At 42.7% G+C, this 10370-nt stretch overlaps 2 non-coding genes across 2 annotated transcripts; both read right to left on the bottom strand.

The window, feature by feature from the left end:
• Positions 1-330: 330 nt before the first annotated feature.
• Trnat-agu lies at positions 331-404 on the bottom strand. The gene has a single exon. It is a non-coding gene; the product is annotated as a tRNA-Thr (tRNA).
• Positions 405-1973: 1569 nt separating this feature from the next.
• Trnat-agu lies at positions 1974-2047 on the bottom strand. The gene has a single exon. It is a non-coding gene; the product is annotated as a tRNA-Thr (tRNA).
• Positions 2048-10370: the final 8323 nt, after the last annotated feature.

Consider the following 10370-nt stretch of genomic DNA (forward strand, 5'->3'; position numbering starts at 1 on the left):
GAAAAGAAGGCTCCAGGGGAGTCGAACCCTCGACCTTCTGCTTACTAAGAGGGCAGACGCTCTAACCAACTGAGCTATAGAGCCGATGGGATAGGACGAAGCTACAATGAGTGTAAACTCCCTTTATGATTCACCTGAGTTAAAAAAGTCGTTTATGTCTCTTTGGGAGGCCTGCTGACATGCGATTCAAATAATACCCATTCCTACACACGCTCTGACACCAGTGTCATTTTGCTGGAAACAATGACAGCGCAAATGTTCAATGTGAAAAGGAAATTGAACTTTGCAAAAGGAAGGAATGAACACAAGTGGTAGCCGATGTGAAAAAGAAGGCTCCAGAGGGAGTCGAACCCTCGACCTTCTGCTTACTAGGCAGACGCTCTAACCAACTGAGCTATAGAGCCGATGGGATGGGACGAATCTACAATAGTCTATACTCCATTTATGTTTCACCTGGCTTTAAAACGAGCATGAAAAATGTAATCGTTTATGTCTGTTCGGGAGGCCTGTGACATGCGATTCAAATAATACCTATTCCTACACACGCTCTGACACCAGTGTCATTTTGCTGGAAACAATGACAGCAATGTTAAATGTGAAAAGGAAATTGAACTTTGCAAAAGGAAGTGATGAACACAAGTGGTAGCCGATGTGAAAAGAAGGCTCCAGGGGAGTCGAACCCTCGACCTTCTGCTTACTAGGCAGACGCTCTAACCAACTGAGCTATAGAGCCGATGGGATAGACGAATCTACAATAGTCTATACTCCATTTATGTTTCACCTGGCTTTAAAACGAGCATGAAAATGTAATCGTTTATGTCTGTTCGGGAGGCCTGTGACATGCGATTCAAATAACTATTCCTACACACGCTCTGACACCAGTGTCATTTTGCTGGAAACAATGACAGCAATGTTAAATGTGAAAAGGAAATTGAACTTTGCAAAAAGGAAGGGATGAACACAAGTGGTAGCCGATGTGAAAAAGAAGGCTCCAGGGGAGTCGAACCCTCGACCTTCTGCTTACTAGGCAGACGCTCTAACCAACTGAGCTATAGAGCCGATGGGATAGACGAATCTACAATAGTCTAAAACTCCATTTATGTTTCACCTGGAGTTAAAAGCATGAAAAAATGTAATCGTTTATGTCTCTTTGGGAGGCCTGTGACATGCGATTCAAATAATACCCATTCCTACACACGCTCTGACACCAGTGTCATTTTGCTGGAAACAATGACAGCAATGTTAAATGAAAAGGAAATTGAACTTTGCAAAAGGAAGTGATGAACACACAAGTGGTAGCCGATGTGAAAAAAGAAGGCTCCAGGGGAGTCGAACCCTCGACCTTCTGCTTACTAGGCAGACGCTCTAACCAACTGAGCTATAGAGCCGATGGGATAGACGAATCTACAATAGTTTATACTCCATTTATGTTTCACCTGGCTTTAAAACGAGCATGAAAATGTAATCGTTTATGTCTGTTTTGGAGGCCTGTGACATGCGATTCAAATAATACCTATTCCTACACACGCTCTGACACCAGTGTCATTTTGCTGGAAACAATGACAGCAAATGTTAAATGTGAAAAGGAAATTGAACTTTGCAAAAGGAAGGGATGAACACAAGTGGTAGCCGATGTGAAAAGAAGGCTCCAGGGGAGTCGAACCCTCGACCTTCTGCTTTACTAGGCAGACGCTCTAACCAACTGAGCTATAGAGCCGATGGGATAGACGAATCTACAATAGTCTAAACTCCATTTATGTTTCACCTGGAGTAAAACGAGCATGAAAAATGTAATCGTTTATGTCTGTTTGGGAGGCCTGTGACATGCGATTCAAATAATACTATTCCTATTAACACGCTCTGACACCAGTGTCATTTTGCTGGAAACAATGACAGCAATGTTAAATGTGAAAAGGAAATTGAACTTTGCAAAAGGAAGGGATGAACACAAGTGGTAGCCGATGTGAAAAAGAAGGCTCCAGAGGGAGTCGAACCCTCGACCTTCTGCTTACTAGGCAGACGCTCTAACCAACTGAGCTATAGAGCCGATGGGATAGACGAGGGATCTACAATAGTCTATACTCCATTTATGTTTCACCTGGCTTTAAAACGAGCATGAAAATGTAATCGTTTATGTCTGTTCGGGAGGCCTGTGACATGCGATTCAAATAACTATTCCTACACACGCTCTGACACCAGTGTCATTTTGCTGGAAACAATGACAGCAATGTTAAATGTGAAAAGGAAATTGAACTTTGCAAAAGGAAGGGATGAACACAAGTGGTAGCCGATGTGAAAAGAAGGCTCCAGGGGAGTCGAACCCTCGACCTTCTGCTTACTAGGCAGACGCTCTAACCAACTGAGCTATAGAGCCGATGGGATAGACGAATCTACAATAGTCTATACTCCATTTATGTTTCACCTGGCTTTAAAACGAGCATGAAAATGTAATCGTTTATGTCTCTTTGGGAGGCCTGTGACATGCGATTCAAATAAACCTATTCCTACACACGCTCTGACACCAGTGTCATTTTGCTGGAAACAATGACAGCAAATGTTAAATGTGAAAAGGAAATTGAACTTTGCAAAAGGAAGTGATGAACACAAGTGGTAGCCGATGTGAAAAAGAAGGCTCCAGGGGAGTCGAACCCTCGACCTTCTGCTTACTAGGCAGACGCTCTAACCAACTGAGCTATAGAGCCGATGGGATAGACGAATCTACAATAGTGTAAACTCCTTTATGATTCACCTGAGTTAAAAATGTAATCGTTTATGTCTCTTTTTGGAGGCCTGTGACATGCGATTCAAATAATACCCATTCCTACACACGCTCTGACACCAGTGTCATTTTGCTGGAAACAATGACAGCAATGTTAAATGTGAAAAGGAAATTGAACTTTGCAAAAGGAAGTGATGAACACAAGTGGTAGCCGATGTGAAAAAGAAGGCTCCAGGGGAGTCGAACCCTCGACCTTCTGCTTACTAGGCAGACGCTCTAACCAACTGAGCTATAGAGCCGATGGGATAGACGAATCTACAATAGTCTATACTCCATTTATGTTTCACCTGGCTTTAAAACGAGCATGAAAATGTAATCGTTTATGTCTGTTTTGGAGGCCTGTGACATGCGATTCAAATAACTATTCCTACACACGCTCTGACACCAGTGTCATTTTGCTGGAAACAATGACAGCAATGTTAAATGTGAAAAGGAAATTGAACTTTGCAAAAGGAAGTGATGAACACAAGTGGTAGCCGATGTGAAAAAGAAGGCTCCAGGGGGAGTCGAACCCTCGACCTTCTGCTTACTAGGCAGACGCTCTAACCAACTGAGCTATAGAGCCGATGGGATAGACGAATCTACAATAGACTATACTCCATTTATGTTTCACCTGGCTTTAAAACGAGCATGAAAATGTAATCGTTTATGTCTGTTTGGGAGGCCTGTGACATGCGATTCAAATAATACCTATTCCTACACACGCTCTGACACCAGTGTCATTTTGTTGGAAACAATGACAGCAATGTTAAATGTGAAAAGGAAATTGAACTTTGCAAAAAGGAAGGGATGAACACAAGTGGTAGCCGATGTGAAAAAGAAGGCTCCAGGGGGAGTCGAACCCTCGACCTTCTGCTTACTAGGCAGACGCTCTAACCAACTGAGCTATAGAGCCGATGGGATAGACGAATCTACAATAGTGAAAACTCCCCTTTATGATTCACCTGAGTTAAAAGAACCGTTTATGTCTCTTTGGGAGGCCTGTGACATGCGATTCAAATAATACCCATTCCTACACACGCTCTGACACCAGTGTCATTTTGCTGGAAACAATGACAGCAAATGTTAAATGTGAAAAGGAAATTGAACTTTGCAAAAGGAAGTGATGAAACACAAGTGGTAGCCGATGTGAAAAGAAGGCTCCAGGGGAGTCGAACCCTCGACCTTCTGCTTACTAGGCAGACGCTCTAACCAACTGAGCTATAGAGCCGATGGGATAGACGAATCTACAATAGTCTATACTCCATTTATGTTTCACCTGGCTTTAAAACGAGCATGAAAAATGTAATCGTTTATGTCTGTTGTTTGGGAGGCCTGTGACATGCGATTCAAATAACCCATTCCTACACACGCTCTGACACCAGTGTCATTTTGCTGGAAACAATGACAGCAATGTTAAATGTGAAAAGGAAATTGAACTTTGCAAAAGGAAGTGATGAACACAAGTGGTAGCCGATGTGAAAAAGAAGGCTCCAGGGGAGTCGAACCCTCGACCTTCTGCTTACTAGGCAGACGCTCTAACCAACTGAGCTATAGAGCCGATGGGATAGACGAATCTACAATAGTCTATACTCCATTTATGTTTCACCTGGCTTTAAAACGAGCATGAAAATGTAATCGTTTATGTCTGTTCGGGAGGCCTGTGACATGCGATTCAAATAACTATTCCTACACACGCTCTGACACCAGTGTCATTTTGCTGGAAACAATGACAGCAATGTTAAATGTGAAAAGGAAATTGAACTTTGCAAAAGGAAGGATGATGAACACAAGTGGTAGCCGATGTGAAAAAGAAGGCTCCAGGGGAGTCGAACCCTCGACCTTCTGCTTACTAGGCAGACGCTCTAACCAACTGAGCTATAGAGCCGATGGGATAGACGAATCTACAATAGTGTAAACTCCCTTTATGATTCACCTGAGTTAAAATGAAAATGAATCGTTTATGTCTGTTTTGGAGGCCTGTGACATGCGATTCAAATAATACCCATTCCTACACACGCTCTGACACCAGTGTCATTTTGCTGGAAACAATGACAGCAAATGTTAAATGTGAAAAGGAAATTGAACTTTGCAAAAGGAAGTGATGAACACAAGTGGTAGCCGATGTGAAAAAGAAGGCTCCAGGGGAGTCGAACCCTCGACCTTCTGCTTACTAGGCAGACGCTCTAACCAACTGAGCTATAGAGCCGATGGGATAGACGAATCTACAATAGTCTATACTCCATTTATGTTTCACCTGGCTTTAAAACGAGCATGAAAATGTAATCGTTTATGTCTGTTCGGGAGGCCTGTGACATGCGATTCAAATAACTATTCCTACACACGCTCTGACACCAGTGTCATTTTGTTGGAAACAATGACAGCAATGTTAAATGTGAAAAGGAAATTGAACTTTGCAAAAGGAAGTGATGAACACAAGTGGTAGCCGATGTGAAAAAGAAGGCTCCAGGGGAGTCGAACCCTCGACCTTCTGCTTACTAGGCAGACGCTCTAACCAACTGAGCTATAGAGCCGATGGGATAGACGAATCTACAATAGTGTAAACTCCCTTTATGATTCACCTGAGTTAAAAGAACCGTTTATGTCTGTTTTGGGAGGCCTGTGACATGCGATTCAAATAATACCCATTCCTACACACGCTCTGACACCAGTGTCATTTTGCTGGAAACAATGACAGCAAATGTTAAATGTGAAAAGGAAATTGAACTTTGCAAAAGGAAGGTGATGAACACAAGTGGTAGCCGATGTGAAAAGAAGGCTCCAGGGGAGTCGAACCCTCGACCTTCTGCTTACTAGGCAGACGCTCTAACCAACTGAGCTATAGAGCCGATGGGATAGACGAATCTACAATAGTTTATACTCCATTTATGTTTCACCTGGCTTTAAAACGAGCATGAAAATGTAATCGTTTATGTCTGTTTTGGAGGCCTGTGACATGCGATTCAAATAATACCTATTCCTACACACGCTCTGACACCAGTGTCATTTTGCTGGAAACAATGACAGCAATGTTAAATGTGAAAAGGAAATTGAACTTTGCAAAAGGAAGTGATGAACACAAGTGGTAGCCGATGTGAAAAAAGAAGGCTCCAGGGGAGTCGAACCCTCGACCTTCTGCTTACTAGGCAGACGCTCTAACCAACTGAGCTATAGAGCCGATGGGATAGACGAATCTACAATAGTCTATACTCCATTTATGTTTCACCTGGCTTTAAAACGAGCATGAAAATGTAATCGTTTATGTCTGTTCGGGAGGCCTGTGACATGCGATTCAAATAACTATTCCTACACACGCTCTGACACCAGTGTCATTTTGCTGGAAACAATGACAGCAATGTTAAATGTGAAAAGGAAATTGAACTTTGCAAAAGGAAGGGATGAACACAAGTGGTAGCCGATGTGAAAAAGAAGGCTCCAGGGGGAGTCGAACCCTCGACCTTCTGCTTACTAGGCAGACGCTCTAACCAACTGAGCTATAGAGCCGATGGGATAGACGAATCTACAATAGTGTAAACTCCCTTTATGATTCACCTGAGTTAAAAGAACCGTTTATGTCTGTTTTGGGAGGCCTGTGACATGCGATTCAAATAATACCCATTCCTACACACGCTCTGACACCAGTGTCATTTTGCTGGAAACAATGACAGCAATGTTAAATGTGAAAAGGAAATTGAACTTTGCAAAAGGAAGGAATGAACACAAGTGGTAGCCGATGTGAAAAAGAAGGCTCCAGGGGAGTCGAACCCTCGACCTTCTGCTTACTAGGCAGACGCTCTAACCAACTGAGCTATAGAGCCGATGGGATAGACGAATCTACAATAGTCTAAACTCCATTTATGTTTCACCTGGCTTTAAAACGAGCATGAAAATGTAATCGTTTATGTCTGTTTTTGGAGGCCTGTGACATGCGATTCAAATAATACCCATTCCTACACACGCTCTGACACCAGTGTCATTTTGCTGGAAACAATGACAGCAATGTTAAATGTGAAAAGGAAATTGAACTTTGCAAAAGGAAGTGATGAACACAAGTGGTAGCCGATGTGAAAAAGAAGGCTCCAGGGGAGTCGAACCCTCGACCTTCTGCTTACTAGGCAGACGCTCTAACCAACTGAGCTATAGAGCCGATGGGATAGACGAATCTACAATAGTCTATACTCCATTTATGTTTCACCTGGAGTTAAAAACGAGCATGAAAATGTAATCGTTTATGTCTGTTCGGGAGGCCTGTGACATGCGATTCAAATAATACCCATTCCTACACACGCTCTGACACCAGTGTCATTTTGCTGGAAACAATGACAGCAAATGTTAAATGTGAAAAGGAAATTGAACTTTGCAAAAGGAAGTGATGAACACAAGTGGTAGCCGATGTGAAAAAGAAGGCTCCAGGGGAGTCGAACCCTCGACCTTCTGCTTACTAGGCAGACGCTCTAACCAACTGAGCTATAGAGCCGATGGGATAGACGAATCTACAATAGTCTATACTCCATTTATGTTTCACCTGGCTTTAAAACGAGCATGAAAATGTAATCGTTTATGTCTGTTTGGGAGGCCTGTGACATGCGATTCAAATAAACTATTCCTACACACGCTCTGACACCAGTGTCATTTTGCTGGAAACAATGACAGCAATGTTAAATGTGAAAAGGAAATTGAACTTTGCAAAAGGAAGTGATGAACACAAGTGGTAGCCGATGTGAAAAGAAGGCTCCAGGGGAGTCGAACCCTCGACCTTCTGCTTACTAGGCAGACGCTCTAACCAACTGAGCTATAGAGCCGATGGGATAGACGAATCTACAATAGTGTAAACTCCCTTTATGATTCACCTGAGTTAAAAGAACCGTTTATGTCTGTCTTTGGGAGGCCTGTGACATGCGATTCAAATAATACCCATTCCTACACACGCTCTGACACCAGTGTCATTTTGCTGGAAACAATGACAGCAATGTTAAATGTGAAAAGGAAATTGAACTTTGCAAAAGGAAGTGATGAACACAAGTGGTAGCCGATGTGAAAAAGAAGGCTCCAGGGGAGTCGAACCCTCGACCTTCTGCTTACTAGGCAGACGCTCTAACCAACTGAGCTATAGAGCCGATGGGATAGACGAATCTACAATAGTCTATACTCCATTTATGTTTCACCTGGCTTTAAAACGAGCATGAAAATGTAATCGTTTTTATGTCTGTTCGGGAGGCCTGTGACATGCGATTCAAATAAACTATTCCTACACACGCTCTGACACCAGTGTCATTTTGCTGGAAACAATGACAGCAATGTTAAATGTGAAAAGGAAATTGAACTTTGCAAAAGGAAGTGATGAACACAAGTGGTAGCCGATGTGAAAAAGAAGGCTCCAGGGGAGTCGAACCCTCGACCTTCTGCTTACTAGGCAGACGCTCTAACCAACTGAGCTATAGAGCCGATGGGATAGACGAATCTACAATAGTCTATACTCCATTTATGTTTCACCTGGCTTTAAAACGAGCATGAAAATGTAATCGTTTATGTCTGTTCGGGAGGCCTGTGACATGCGATTCAAATAACTATTCCTACACACGCTCTGACACCAGTGTCATTTTGCTGGAAACAATGACAGCAATGTTAAATGTGAAAAGGAAATTGAACTTTGCAAAAGGAAGTGATGAACACAAGTGGTAGCCGATGTGAAAAAGAAGGCTCCAGGGGAGTCGAACCCTCGACCTTCTGCTTACTAGGCAGACGCTCTAACCAACTGAGCTATAGAGCCGATGGGATAGACGAATCTACAATAGTCTATACTCCATTTATGTTTCACCTGGCTTTAAAACGAGCATGAAAATGTAATCGTTTATGTCTGTTCGGGAGGCCTGTGACATGCGATTCAAATAACTATTCCTACACACGCTCTGACACCAGTGTCATTTTGCTGGAAACAATGACAGCAATGTTAAATGTGAAAAGGAAATTGAACTTTGCAAAAGGAAGTGATGAACACAAGTGGTAGCCGATGTGAAAAAGAAGGCTCCAGGGGAGTCGAACCCTCGACCTTCTGCTTACTAGGCAGACGCTCTAACCAACTGAGCTATAGAGCCGATGGGATAGACGAATCTACAATAGTCTATACTCCATTTATGTTTCACCTGGCTTTAAAACGAGCATGAAAATGTAATCGTTTATGTCTGTTCGGGAGGCCTGTGACATGCGATTCAAATAATACCCATTCCTACACACGCTCTGACACCAGTGTCATTTTGCTGGAAACAATGACAGCAATGTTAAATGTGAAAAGGAAATTGAACTTTGCAAAAGGAAGTGATGAACACAAGTGGTAGCCGATGTGAAAAAGAAGGCTCCAGGGGGAGTCGAACCCTCGACCTTCTGCTTACTAGGCAGACGCTCTAACCAACTGAGCTATAGAGCCGATGGGATAGACGAATCTACAATAGTCTATACTCCATTTATGTTTCACCTGGCTTTAAAACGAGCATGAAAATGTAATCGTTTATGTCTGTTTTGGAGGCCTGTGACATGCGATTCAAATAATACCCATTCCTACACACGCTCTGACACCAGTGTCATTTTGCTGGAAACAATGACAGCAATGTTAAATGTGAAAAGGAAATTGAACTTTGCAAAAGGAAGTGATGAACACAAGTGGTAGCCGATGTGAAAAAGAAGGCTCCAGGGGAGTCGAACCCTCGACCTTCTGCTTACTAGGCAGACGCTCTAACCAACTGAGCTATAGAGCCGATGGGATAGACGAATCTACAATAGTCTATACTCCATTTATGTTTCACCTGGCTTTAAAACGAGCATGAAAATGTAATCGTTTATGTCTGTTCGGGAGGCCTGTGACATGCGATTCAAATAACTATTCCTACACACGCTCTGACACCAGTGTCATTTTGCTGGAAACAATGACAGCAATGTTAAATGTGAAAAGGAAATTGAACTTTGCAAAAGGAAGGGATGAACACAAGTGGTAGCCGATGTGAAAAAGAAGGCTCCAGGGGAGTCGAACCCTCGACCTTCTGCTTACTAGGCAGACGCTCTAACCAACTGAGCTATAGAGCCGATGGGATAGACGAATCTACAATAGTCTAAACTCCCTTTATGATTCACCTGAGTTAAAAGAACCGTTTAATGTCTGTTTGGGAGGCCTGTGACATGCGATTCAAATAATACCCATTCCTACACACGCTCTGACACCAGTGTCATTTTGCTGGAAACAATGACAGCAATGTTAAATGTGAAAAGGAAATTGAACTTTGCAAAAGGAAGGAATGAACACAAGTGGTAGCCGATGTGAAAAAGAAGGCTCCAGGGGAGTCGAACCCTCGACCTTCTCTGCTTACTAGGCAGACGCTCTAACCAACTGAGCTATAGAGCCGATGGGATAGACGAATCTACAATAGTCTATACTCCATTTATGTTTCACCTGGCTTTAAAACGAGCATGAAAATGTAATCGTTTATGTCTGTTTGGGAGGCCTGTGACATGCGATTCAAATAACCTATTCCTACACACGCTCTGACACCAGTGTCATTTTGCTGGAAACAATGACAGCAATGTTAAATGTGAAAAGGAAATTGAACTTTGCAAAAGGAAG

Source organism: Haliotis rubra, unplaced genomic scaffold (assembly GCF_003918875.1).
Source record: "Haliotis rubra isolate DU_JTF1 unplaced genomic scaffold, ASM391887v1 Scf137, whole genome shotgun sequence".
Taxonomy (NCBI): Eukaryota; Metazoa; Mollusca; class Gastropoda; order Lepetellida; family Haliotidae; genus Haliotis; species Haliotis rubra.